Source organism: Dreissena polymorpha, chromosome 16, assembly GCF_020536995.1.
Source record: "Dreissena polymorpha isolate Duluth1 chromosome 16, UMN_Dpol_1.0, whole genome shotgun sequence".
In the NCBI taxonomy this organism is placed as follows: domain Eukaryota; kingdom Metazoa; phylum Mollusca; class Bivalvia; order Myida; family Dreissenidae; genus Dreissena; species Dreissena polymorpha.
Genome location: NC_068370.1, coordinates 24,865,360 through 24,880,106, shown reverse-complemented (window position 1 = coordinate 24,880,106; position 14,747 = coordinate 24,865,360). Strand labels below are relative to the sequence as shown.

The window sequence follows — 14,747 nt, the reverse complement described above, 5'->3', positions numbered from 1 at the left end:
CCCATACCACCTGGATAGTAATACGTGTCCCGCTTCGCGCTCTATATGTGGTTCTTAAAAAAACTCAGAGGAGTGCTTGACTCTAGGGAAACTGGTTGCTGGGTCACAGCTCCTCCTTGATAAGCGGCTGCTTCCTTTATCGCAACTCATTGTTACAATCAATAATACGTGTCGCGCTTAGCGCTCTACATGTGGTAGGGATAGGCCTATGATAGACAACCATAAAAATTTATGTGTCAATATTTAAGTGATGTAAGAAATTTTAATTAACGTTGTCGCAACGTTGCATCCATTAATTTTAATAAAAATGTCCAATCGTAGTAAAATGGATTTTAAAATGTCTACATAAAATAAAGCTTTATTATATTTATTAACCTGACTGATAAAACTGTCAGCCGCCGAACTGTTCCATTCGTGCCGGAACCCGGGATTGAAACGGGGGCCTTTAGATGACTGTTGCGTAAACAACTTCAGTCTAACGCTCTCCCAACTGAGCTATTCCGGCTGACATTCACTTATGTACTGCTATTTGGTGAAGTTGTGTATAGCGATCGTTATTATATGTCTATTAATAAACTAATACATTGTACGTTTTTGTACCACTACGCCTTCCAATAAACTTGTTTGCGCGATAGGTCGTCAAATATCGTACTACATTGATTCTCCACTAAATAAGCAAATTAGGAAAACCACACAAAAAATATTTTGATTATGTTTTGTTTTTATACAAAACATTTGTTTTTATACAAAACCAGAAAGTTTCGCGTATTTGCCCAGTTCCTGTGACCTTTCCCCTGTGATCAGTTGTGGATCAGTTATTAATTAAAACAATTAGCTTTGCATTATTGGCAATAAATGTTGTAATAAATGTAATAGGCACAAATGCAGTACTTATTTACACTAATTTACACAAAAAATTACCACTATGCAAGATATTCTTAAAACAAAAATATATACATTAATCCGTAAAATAACTTCTCCTCCCATAAGCGAAAAAGAAAATGCATTACATACTTGTCGCCGCCCTCCAGGGCGACGATAATGAAGGATTTATAGTCGGCGCTTTTGACGTCCCTTTGTAGTGGTTTACACACATGATTTTCACCTCGGTGACCCGAGTTCCATGCCCACTTACTTAGCATGTAAGTTTGGTTTGTGTTGGCCCTAACGAAATGGGGTTTTTTTCCGGGTACACTGCCCATCCCACCTCAACACACACACACACACACACACACACACACACACACACACACACACACACACACAAAGTACATGGCGACGTCAAAACAAAAAATATACTAGTCAACAGTAAATAGCCGAAATATAACTCATATTTGGTCAAATATGTGTTAAGTTAATAAGATTGTGCCGAGACACAATCCGAATTCCCAAATGATGAAGCCTCATACGCTGAAGTACCTCATAAAATAGAAAATACGCACTATTCCATCCGCTTTCTGATCGGGTGTTTTTGTTTTTATCAACAACTGTCCCGAATGCAATACATTTTCATTATTAACGCAATCATACAGAAATGCACAAACAAACACCGCGCACAGGCGAACACAAAAATAAACGCAGACATACACACGAATGCACACATGCGTACAAGCCAGTATCGCGAATTTACATGGAGGTCGTACGTAAAAGTGTCCATATGCAATTGTAATTTAGCAGCATGCACGTTCTACCGGATATTTCTTCCCATACATTAATAAGATCAAGTTACAATAGCGACAACCTAGACTGAATATGCTTGTGATATACGGTATCCAAGAAACTGATTGAATGTCGATTGCAAGGTTTTCAAGAATCCCACGAAATTTGAAGCTGATATTGATTTCAGCGATGTCACCAAATCAAAGTGGAATCAGTTATTTTAGTCCATTGAGAAATTATATTGCGACCGTTAGCCTGCATGCTTTTATCAAACTGGCGTTATAAAAATAGAGAATAATAGGTTAGTGTTGATTATAGATCAGGTTTATCATGCGAGACTTAGAAAACAAAAAGCACGAGCCTTGGCGAGTGCTTTTCGTTTTCGTGCCGAGCATGAAAAACCTGATCTATAATCAACACTTACCTATTATTCTTTTTATCCCACTTTTCTATTCAGTAAACCTTTTTATTTTAACAAAATTAGTTTTCATGAGTGTTTGTCGTACTTTGATAAAGACTGTAGTGTAACCAAGGTCAGTGTATTACTCCGCGTTCCAAAAATAACCGCTGATCAAATTGTCATTTTTTTAAAATCAGAATATCGTTCTGTGACAAAGAGTCGTGCGTTACTAATAACAATTTTATTCATATTGAATTGCAAATCTAAACGTTTTATAACATTAATATAACATTCAGTTGTTATATACAAGGAACTACATTTGTATACAACGTAGCCGAACACCACACACAATTCACTTTCGATGTTCAAACTATCAACTAGAACACCAGGTGCAAAATATTTGCTTCTTTGTTGTAATATGTGGTTATTTCGTGACGAAATAACAATAACAACTTGGATTTAATCTAATTATTCACATTAAAATTTTGAATGTGGAAAGTGGCACCAAATAATTGTGAGGCAAAGTTGTTCGAACGAGAGAAAGACATTTGCTGGTGAAGTGACTGGGTGGGGCGAACATCAAGATCAACTTGTTCAACGGTAGACAGTGATTGTGTAGGCTGCATTTCGACCATAGTTTCAGTGCATGAAGGTGAACAAGAGGAAGCTGTTTGGTTGTTACATTTACTGGACTGAGCCTTGGAACACTTTTGCTGGTGTTCAACAGATATGGTGGAATAATTGGTTATGGACTGGACATTTTTGTGCCCTGTTATGGCCATGATTTCAGTGGTTGGAATGTTTGCATTTCGAAGTTTTTGGGCCAGGATTTTGCGAACTGAGTGGTTTGTTATTCTCTTGTGCTCGGGAAAGCCGGCGTCTTTTGCCATGGCCTTCAGCATCTGACCCAGCTTGTTGACACCAATTGTTGAAGAACCACTGGGATGCAGCGTCAATTGTGCGTGTTGCCAGGTAGAAAGGGTGCTTATCTGAAGAAAAATCAGATGGACGCATATTCTAGTACAGCTTGTAAATTAACACGGGATTTCTTGGTCCTGAAGTACCGAAAATCTTGGGAGACACTTTTCTTATGTCAGCGATGTTCTCTCCTGTGCGCGTTTTCGTTTGCCGCTCGTTCAACTCGAGATACTCGACACCATTCGAGTCGACACGGAGGCGGACGTCTCCCCACCTAACAAAATACAAGAATCTTAATTTAATGTCAGATATGAACAATAATAAAATACAGCATTTAAGTTGAAGCGGATGTACTTTGTGAATGGGGTGAAAAAAATGAGAACAATTGATACATATTTTGTGTGTTTGTGTGTTAAAAATGTTTCTTACCGCAAATTGTATTGCTCCGTTATTCCTCGCAAGCCAAAATGAAGGCAGTTGTTCAACCAGATTGTATTTAACAAGGCCTTCGGAGACTCGGTGCCAAGGATCCCCTTCTCCCAGAGCAGATCGATGTCGGTATCACTCAGCGGATGGGCCTCCCTAGGACGGATTCCCATACCCTAAATTGGTGATTTATATTTATTATACTGTTTCATTTAACTTTTCGACTATACTTTTTAATTCAAATTAATTTTTTTAGTGTTCTATTTTTCGTAGGCTTACAGTATTACTTTTAATGTGACTTTTCGACTTTTATTTATTAATTGCAACTTTATGTCGACAGGGTATTAGTTTCGTACAGACTACACTTGGGATTTTTTCCCAATTTTGTCATAAATGATTTCTGTTGAATATGTTATTTTGCCAAATTTCTTTTAGTTTTAACCGTTCATCTCAATTATACCTGTTTCTTAAGACTTTTTTCTTTGCATTGTAGGTGTCCCTTTAGAGTGCAAATTGGGCTCCAGTCCCTGTCATGACTGATCATCCATAGCGAAATCGTTTCAGGTACCTGTCAACACTAGCAATGATGCCACGGAGGGAGCTTGGTTCAAAATCTGTGCCTTTTGACTTTTTAAGAGACAACAGGAAAGTGGTCAAAAACTCATCAAGAAGAGTTGGTTCTATGTGGTGGATTTCTTTTGATTCAGCTTTTGACATAAGAAACCTTTTAAATTTGTTTATGTCAGACAAGGCCTTCGCTACAGTCTTTTTATTTTCATTTTGGACAATGAAATCACCAACATCAGTGAGGTTAACATCTAAGAACTCTTTATTCTCATGCAGATCTAAAGTTGGGGTGAAGACATTGCTACTGGATGGTGCGTTACTTCTGGGGCTGGTTTCATTCTCAATGGTCAATTCAATTTCATTAGTGAACAAAATAGATGGATCAAACCCATATTGTTCCTGGAACTGGCTTAGTGTTAATTCCATTTCAGTTGCTTGTTTCTCATGTTCATTATTTAATTCATCCCAAGTTAATGAGAAATTGACTTCGTCAAATTCGTCAGACATTTTTAGGGGTTTACAATTTCGCAGACGATGGAGCAACTCGAACTGACCTCGTCAAAGGGGAGCAACAACAACAGAACCTATTTGCAACATAGTGTTAAATTTACCTAATACTAGAAGTTTAGTGACAATAAATGACAACAAACACGTTTTTTTTACTTGTATTTGTTTTAATGTCATTAAGATTGAAAAACATTTGAGATTGTTTTTATTATTGATGCACTTGGCAAATACAGGTGACGAGGTGCGTGGGAAAAAGTAGTCCCGGTTCGGCAGTTGATGACGTCATTTCGTGCCATTGATTATAGCCTTGCCGTTGATTATAGATGAAATTTAATCAACTGTATTCGCTGTAAAAGTGGGATAAAAGCTTATAGAACTTCTATGTATATTCGTTAATAACGAATGGAATTGCAAGTTACAACTGCGTGCGGTATTTTCATAATGTATATAAGATACGATTTAAAACAAAAATTATCTATAAACAAAACAAATGAGCAATATGTACATGCACATTATATGAAATATAATAGCGAATAATTGACACACACACACACACACACACACACACACACACACAACTATTAATGCATGTGATATTATCTCGGCAAGTAACCGACAGCAATCAAAAAAGTATTTGCCTAATCATTCAGCAAGAACAAAAACACCATGATTGAAACTGGTATCAATTAATGGGAACGTATAAAGCGAAACATTCATGTGGTATTCTAAATATGTTGCCAGCGTTGGTCGATTGTACGATACAGCTGAACTTACGAAATTACAGATGCATTGGCGAAACAGTAATCTTTGATCAGGGTAGTATACAAGCATAATTGCGCCATGCTCTTAGAAAAGGAGATCAATGCTCAAGTGTTCAATGCCGTTCTAGATTAGCCTATGCAGCTCGCAAAAGCTTATTAGTGTGACACGTTCCGCTTAACTGGATAATAAATAAAAAGATAATTATTTTTAAACGAAAAATACATTCAAATCTCAAAGTGTCTCCCGATTAGCCTGTGAGAAGTGTACTGGCGCATCTGTGACGACACAACGCACATGCATTTAGCCCAGTTTTCCAATGAACGAGCCTTAACTTCTTTATGGAACTATTTTGTCCGTATTTTTATTAATGTAAATTAAGTGTTACTTTTATATTCGAGCTTCTATATAAAAAAGTAGCAAAAATAAATATATCTGCAAAGCGATTTTTATTTATCACACATGTTATCTTATTCTATCTATTCAGATTGAAGAAATTTGTACCTTAAAACTTTATGAATTTTAAATTGTGGACATTCCTCTTGAACCGGTTATCAATTATAATTACCAAGCTTGAAGATTATTCCCTATACCAATGTTGTTTTGGTAGATTACATTCCAATGTTCAGACGTCTTGTATTAAAGTGTCATAAACAAACTCGCAATAAGACAATTTCCTGTTCGCCATATTCTTCCAGTCAATGTTTCTAATAAAAACGCAGTCAACATTTCTGGCTTTATATCGATTCTGTTATTACAATAAAAGCTAGTTCATTGCGTCTAACGACGTATGATTCTCTTAGCGTGAAGAAAAAATATATGCAAAGTGTACATCAGCGATTGAGCCTGTGGATAGTTTGATTAAAATCAGAGCATTTCTTCATTTTAAACATCCTTGTTCGACCCAGTTGTTCATACTCGTAACTGTAATTGTGTCTAGTGTTGCAACTAGTAACTCCACTTTTGTCTCTGGACGAAAGGACCCTTTTTTGAACACGCATAAATCCCAGTTATCCCAGAACGAGACTAAAATACAAACAAAGAGAATAACAGGTTACTGCCTGATCTTTTTGTAATATATCGAGCAAGGCTTAGAATAATAAAACGGCGAGGCTTGCCGATAACGCGCCGAGCCTGATATATTACAATAAGATCAGGCAGTAGCCTGTTTTTCTGTTTATCATACCTGTACGGCCCGGTTTTTAAGAAATAATTAACAAATCGCTAAAAGGGTGCAGTTTTAGCGGGAAAGAATATGACTTCTGTCGGTTGACGTATTAATAATGACGTCGTGAGCACGCGCGCTTAATATTTGTAAAAAATGTTTTTTGCTGTTTTTATTGCATTTTGTGTTTAAAATATATTACATCTTGGTATCCAATTGTTTGTTTTGTTGAATCTTGAATCTGAATCGATTTTACTAAAAAAGATTACTTTATAGTATATTCCGAGAAATATGACCATCAACCACACATGACTGATATAAGAACTTGCTGTTTACCATGATATATCAAGCAACGTTATATCAGGCAGATATCACTGCGGTGGTATGATTTAACTTGCTTTACTTCTGCAGATTGTTCATGCTCATGCAAATACACAAACTTAATAACTACTCGTACTACAATGAGAATATGACGGTTGACAATATAATTTTAAAAATGCATCATTAAATCGATATAAGTATTGGTTTATCATGTATAGACCATACGTTCTACCATAAATTAGAACGTAAACAGAGAAAACCTATCGTCATTGCTTTTCTTTATTTCACATCTAGACATTTTACTAATTGTAAGAGATGTTAGTTCGTGTCATAAAATAAACACGGGTTTAACACTCCATGCATTATTTGATATCAAGTATTGTGCAGCTATAATAACTGGTCGATTTGGAAACATTCTTGATAAATATTTGCCATATTTGAATTGAAACAAATACCATGTTATTATTGTTCATTCTCATTATATGATGATTATTTGTATTGAATGTTTGTCTTTCGGGAAAAGAACCGACAGAAAGTGAAAGTATCTAATGATGTATATAGTTGTAATCATTGTAATATATTGTTTCCATTGACATTTTAATATCGGTAACTTTGTTTGCCCGTCCAAGCATGTTAATATTATCAAACCACGACCCCATGATTTAAAATAAAGTGAAACGGAGTTTTATGGTTATGGAGTGTTACCTACAAGCTTAGCTTCCAATAGGGAGTTTTATGGCACAATGTAAGCTTAAATGCGTAGTGTTGTGATTCAAATACGCATACAAAGTATTTTTGTATCATTTTTATGAACAGTGTTGTAATTTTTTTAACTTGTTTGATGTTTTACCTGTATATAACTTAATGTATAACTTTGGTAAACGTCAGATAATTATCCCACACACGTTAACGGCATATTCCAGATGATTGATACGTGTACGGTGCATGATATTGGTCGCTTCTTGAGCATTTAATATCACCGTTCTGACCAAAAGTCCACTTTTAAGACGTTATCCCGCGATAGCTCAGTTGGTAGAGCGGAGGACTGTAGTGATTTAGAACAACTGACATCCTTAGGTCACTGGTTCGAATCCGGTTCGCGGGACGCTCTTTTTAGCATTCATAAGTTTAAATCGGAGTTAAATAGTGGCTTTTCTCATTTGTTGCTTTTATTTGTAATGCTTTTTACTTAATTCGTTTATAAACAGAATTTATTTAGGCTTTCGAGTGGTTTAAAGAGAACTATCAATGAATTAAAACTGATATTTCACTGTTCCTAACACTGGAAAATAACAGTGAAAATTATCGATAATTTCCATTGTTTTATCGGAACTATTTTCCCCCATTCTGACCTCGAAGGGCGAGTACTCTGCAATGAATATTCATAACAACATACGCATTATCTTCGCTTGTACATACATGTACATTACCGTAATGCCCGTCTGCTTTAAAAAGCCATGACTCTGAACCTTAACAATGAACGACATGGAAAACGGTGGATATATTTGACTTTGACGATTAGTTTAATTTTTTAAAAAGACATCGTTAATTTAACATCAAGTTTAGCAGCAGAATAAAACAGCAGTAGCAGCAGCACTGTTAATCACAACTGAAACCAACCAAACATATCCAAGGGTTTCAGAAACATTTTCTGCTGGGATACAGTCGTCAACAGCCACTGCAGCAGCAATGGCTACAACAACAACAATGAAATGGCACTTTCGAGTTGTTAATATTGACAATTTCCTGAATGAAAATTAAAATATGAACACCAAAAAGAAAACAGTAAGTGATATGAACGACTTCAACCATTTCTTCTTTGCAAACAAGATTTAATAGATGTATAAAATATTCCTGCGAATGAATCGATTTGTGAATTTTATTTGGGGGTCACACAAAATATGGATGTGAGTACGAGCCCAAAACGCTGCGAACATAATAACAGTAAATTATCACACGTGAATGAAAAACTATTTGAAAAGGGCCGGGAAGTACTGACAAGTAAACAAAAGGCTTTGAAAAAAACACACAAGGCTATGGGAATAAACCCAGAGAGGATGTGGCACTTACAAAAGAGCACATCGAGGCGATGTATTCAGCCCAGACACTTGGCGATTCTAGTCCCAGAGCCTTAGTTCATTCGTGTGGATGATATGCACAACTCATTTTGGCATGAGGACTGGAAAGGAAATACACACACTCTGCTGGGGGGACGTCACACTTGGTGTTGATTTTGAGTCAGGCGAGGAGTACATAACACAAGCAACCGAGCGCCAGACCAAGACCAGAACAGGGGAAAATCCGAGAAATACAAGATGAAATGTTATGTCTGAAACATTTAACTACAGTAATCATCTCATGTAATGCCTTTTAAATCAAGTATTTGATTCAATAGTCATTAATATAAATGGCTATTTAAATGTATTGGGTAAAATTAATTAAAATGTAACACATTTATAAATTATTTTTAATTAATAAAATGATTAACTTGTTAATGATTTAAAATTGTATGCATTAAAAGAAATTCGGCCTGACTCATAAATAACAGTTAATTGAAAAAAAACGCGCTCGATATCTTGTTGTTTATATGGTCTAAAGCATTTTAGTGGAAACTTTTATTAGTGTTACTATTTTATACACAAATTAAGTTTAATTGTTCGGTCATTCAAACCAATGGCTTATGTAGTCCCCAAAGAGCCCAAATAGAGACCCTGTTCATTTGAATAAGCTGTATGCAGACAAACGGCCGGTGTAAATTAGATAAGATAACAGTCCGTTCGTCCTAACACCGTGCATCAGCACACAGCTTTGCTGGTTCAGGAGGTCAGAAATAGGCATCAACAAGCTGTACAGCATCATCACCCCCTGTACGTCGATAATCCAAACTGAGTAGGATAATTCAAAATGAAGAAAAAAATTGCGACAGAAATAAAGACTCCAGTCATTTATTTATAATAACACGTTTATCTAAGTTTAGTTGTGACATAATTAACGTTTCTTTTTTATAAAATGTTAATTGCCGGATACAATGCGCTAATAAACCCATAACAATTTAAAAAAAACAATTACGTCGAAATAAAATGAATATGTTTGAAAATCTGGAAAAAGTAAATGAAATTTTCGAAAGTTTGAGGCCAAAAACAATTATAATCGAATGTTTTTAATGATTTAATGCTTGGACTTATGTATTAACCTTTCATATATGTATGTACAAACTATGATTGGCGTAAATGTTCGAAAACGCAATATATGTGTATTTGTTTTGTTCAAGAATATTCAAATTGGATAATGACCTAACTAGTGTATGGATAATTCAAAACTAACATTAGGAAGTCGATGGATAATGACCAAACTGCCATATGTCTTTATGTAAAAATCTATGTAAAATGAACACTCTTGTAAAATATTTCGAGATTTAGTTAATTGCTGACAACAAAAGCATTTTAACACATTGTTAATCAAGCATCATAACATAATGATTGATTTATCTTTCCATGTAAAACTGTTTTCTTTTTTATTATTTTCTTCTTCTTCGTCTAGAAATGACAACTCAAATTCTTCGTCATGCCGATCGATCTCCATTTCCGCAAAAGGATTTGAACTGAACAATGTATATTTCATTAAACTGTATTCAAATATTGAAAATAAATAAGCATTTTTATACGAATGTCTCTATTAGTCTGGCCCTACCACGTAGCGAAATAAAGCCAATTCTATGTGCCCAAGCCCCGGCTCAAAAACTATTTGCAACCAGTTTAAAGGAGCGAATCGACGGTATGTCCCTATATAATGAAATATCAAATATTTCAAATTATAAAAAGTCAAAATTTTAGTATCATTAAATCGGAAGGAATAATACGTAATTGATGAAATCGGAAAGAAAAATAGTTAAAAGTCCACAAATGTTATTCAAACCAAGGTTTCAAAGTCATTTCATATAGGAATCGCAAGTTTTATATTCTAAAATACCGTCAAAAGTCGTTTAACGTCAGTGAGCATGCGCATAGCGGGGTACTGTACAATTCACTCGTAAATATTTAACTACTACTTCAATTTTCCCGCGCCGTCGAAGGGGTCACGGGAAAACTTTGTATTATTATTTAAAAAAAAACATTTTTTTACAGAGATTTTTAATATATATGTCTGTTTTGAGAAATCATTAAATATGTTCTTTCAATATGTAAATACATTTCAGAAAGTAAAATGCTATACTAGCCGTCGATATGAACCTTAAATATTTGTGTACCATTCGATGCAATTTTTTTGATATAATGTATAATAAATCAGATCAGTAATGCCTCAAATAATATTCGAAACCTCTAATATGGTGACAAATACATGAAATAGCGGGGCACGTGCCACTTTAACCTGCAGCTTCGACTCGAACCCCTTTAATTCAATTAAATAATACGTAGGGACATTTTTAAATTCCTATGCTTTTCATCCTATCCAAATGACATGGAACACGTGTTATGGCATCTCTGTGTACGAGGAATGCAAATTTCGCATGCTCAATTTGCTTCTAATCTCAATTGTATATATATGCAAGTTCATTTGAAATTGATTTCACTAATAACAAATAAATGAATGTTGATGTTCGTTGAAAGTATTATTTATATTCAATTATAAACATTGTGTAGTTTTGGGTTATAAATAGTCGTTTTCAAAGAATATTATCCAACCTGTCTTTGGAAAACATGTGCAATACATCGCAGTTTGTGCATTATCCATTTTGAGTTTGGTTAATATCCAAAGAATTTTTCATATCAGTTTGGATTTATCCATACAATTGTATAACTGTCCTGCAAACACATGATTTTAACACAGAGACACACTATGTGTTAAAAGTAAAATTTTAAAGAACATTCATGATATAATTTGGTATATCTTTGTTACAGTTTCGTTCGCAGTTTTGTAAATTAACGTGTAAATAAATCAATACAAAGGTCGCATTTCATGAAAATAAGCTTTTTCCGAAGACAAATTTATCGTTTTTACTAGAAAACTACAAAATCATTGCAAAACTCAAAACGCATGTGTGTGTCAGACATTCATTATCGCATGTGTAGAAAAATTATGTCCTTATAGTTACTAAATTAGCAGATTTTATAAAATAATCACCTACCTTTCACTTTCAGTTTCAGTTTCGGCCGACATTTTTTTTCTCCAGTTTGAATTATCCAACTGAGTTTGGATTATCGACGTACAGATGGTGATCATGGCAGATATGATGGCGGATGCTGGGATAACAGAGCCATGAATCAACCCATATAGGTAGGATTAATTTAAATGCAACTTATTCACATATCCCAAATTAACAGGAAAATGATCAGTTACCTTTTAAATTATAAATTTTCGCCATTTGTTCAAGATTGCTTATTTTCAGCCAGATTCCTATCTCCATGATTTTTCCAGATCCATGCAGTGTATATTTGTATTATCATCTCGATGAAATTTCTAAGGGACATAAAACAATTACAAAAGCTTTAATTGTAGTATAAAGTGTTTCCATTTGATTTTTTCTAAATTAGGAATAACTATGTATAAAAATACTTTTTCAAAATTCTGTTTACAGTGCCAGAAAAGACTTGATCCAGAAATTGAATGATGAAAACGACCCATCTCATCAGATCATTACAAATTTCAGGTCAGAAAAATGTCAACAGTCTTAATAACTATAGTGGGTTAAACAATGATCAAGCAAAACAAATTTAAAAGATTCTCTCACATGCCAATCAAACTGCTGTTGCAAAGCAGAATCTTCCTCAATCTGCAACCCCGATAATGTGTGATTTGCCGATGTAACGTGACATCAATTTCCACAGCTCTGAAGTGGGTGTGTCACAGAAGAATGTGTTTGTTCATCAGTTTAAATCTCCAACACGAACACCGAATGCTTGATCAACAACGCTGCAAGCATATCCGTATAATTCCAGACAGTGATAGCGATTAAATATTGTGCGATACAATTGCCATGAACACTTACTGTTGTTTACCGAGTGCATACCTTTGTTCCAGTTAATTCCAGTAAATTGTTTACACTGCATTTGTGTTAAAATGGCGAACACATTGTAATCATTATTTAGGCTATAAATAGACTTCGCATATTACTACGCCAACAGAACATTATCTAATTGTTTGACCATATGATTATATTATGTTGAAATAATGTGATCGGTGTTTGTTTCTTCACACTCGATATGTTTTGCATTTTAAATACAAAATAAATACTGATTGTTTAACGTGTGTTTTCTTGTGAACTTAGTGTATACGTCCAACAGGGAATTAGTTTGCCCGGAATGGCAACATGACAAAAAATAATAATTTGTAAGCATACAATCAAAAGAAAAAAAAAAGATACTTAAAAAAGGATGACAGTTTCCGCTAAGTCTAGATTTCTGTTTAGATAAAACACCCTTAAACGAAAAATTCCACCAAAGCGGACTACACAAGCTTATCTAGGACAATATGTTACGCACATGTATTAAAACCCGTTTTCACAGAGCGCGGCTTATGTATTCGAGTTTGTCTCGATTATACACGATCGGTTGTCGTGCGTTTATCAGAATTATTTTCTGAGCTTGCAAACGATCTATATTTGAGGGAAAGAGTACCACATCGTAATTAGAATACATAAGGGGTGGCGTTCATGAAAATTATGTAAAATGTCCGCCATAATAACACCAAAGCCGAGATGTGACCAATAAATTTAAATTAATTAATTACCATTGGTCGAACTATCAACTATATTGTTTTATAAATAAACAGTTCAGTTAAAAAGGTAAATCACCAAAACATTTATTTAACCTGAGTTTGATAATTAATTGCATGCCTGTTTAACAGATTGTATCTGCATGTTCGAAAGTGTCGTCCCTGATTATCCCGTGCAGTCCGCTAAGGCTAATAAGTGACGACTGTTTCCGCCAAAACTTGAATTTCGTTAAGAAGATACCTGTTTTAAACGAACATTTCCTTTAAAACGGAAATTGTCGCCCCTGATTGGCATGTACGGACTTTTACAGATAATTAAGCCCAAGAACGAGGCGCAAATAAAGACCTTTTATTATATTTACGCCAACATCGTGTTTAAGTGATTGCATTCTTCGGAAACAAGTCCTTTGGGTTTTTAAGGTAAGGGGTGAACGTATACGTTCGCTTCACGTATGTGTTCTGACTAATTTACACTATCCATTGCATAATACAACGCTTACTTAAAACGTTTTTGTGGATTACTTTATACTTGTATATCTTCAACCCGACATTACAGCAATTTTGGGGGGGAGAAGATGCTACTGACTTAAACGAAAATATGTTTGATTGCTAGTGATGTAGATTTTAAGAACTTCAATATGATTTTCTTTTAGATACACCAAGAGCGGCTAGTTGTATATATTGGAGACCGTTGAGGTGTTGTTAAGCATGAAATGTTAGACTAATCAAAAGCTCTTTGATTTCCGGATTATTTCGCCAGAGTAGTTACCGATCGTACTTATTTTCAGTTCGCGTTTGCAATACTTGCTTTAACATCAATAAAGATGTATATTTTTCATCAAAGCCACTGGAATAAAATATAAAGATATTATAATCGATATAAAATATGAATAATAGAAAATAAGGCAAATAAAATGTATTCTACTTTTACGAAATTGTGTCAAAAATCAAAACGAGTTTGTAATCCTATTACGCGAAAAAAGTGTTTTAAGTCTTATCACTCATAAGGAACACTTTTTATTTTTAAATTTTGTTTTCATAATTTCTTTCGAATATTCCAAAAAATATATAATACATATATAATAAATAAATTAAATGACAGTTAATCACTACAACAAGTGTTAACAAGTTCCGCAATGTCTAATTAAAAAAAACCATGTCTTGCGCATTATTAAACGACACCTTATTAAACATTCCAAGATTTGGCGAGCACCCCTTCTTGATCTGTATAGGCGCCATGTCAACATCTCAACAGATGTCAATAAACACGCATTATCTGAAAAATAAAACTGTAAAATCTACCATGATGCTTTA

The 14,747-nt window shown here is 34.6% G+C and overlaps 1 non-coding gene across 1 annotated transcript; it reads left to right on the top strand.

Moving 5' to 3' along the window:
• Positions 1-7,736: 7,736 nt before the first annotated feature.
• On the top strand, positions 7,737-7,827 carry Trnay-gua (transfer RNA tyrosine (anticodon GUA)). The gene is given in 2 exon segments: positions 7,737-7,773; positions 7,792-7,827. It is a non-coding gene; the product is annotated as a tRNA-Tyr (tRNA).
• The last annotated feature ends 6,920 nt before the right edge of the window (positions 7,828-14,747 follow it).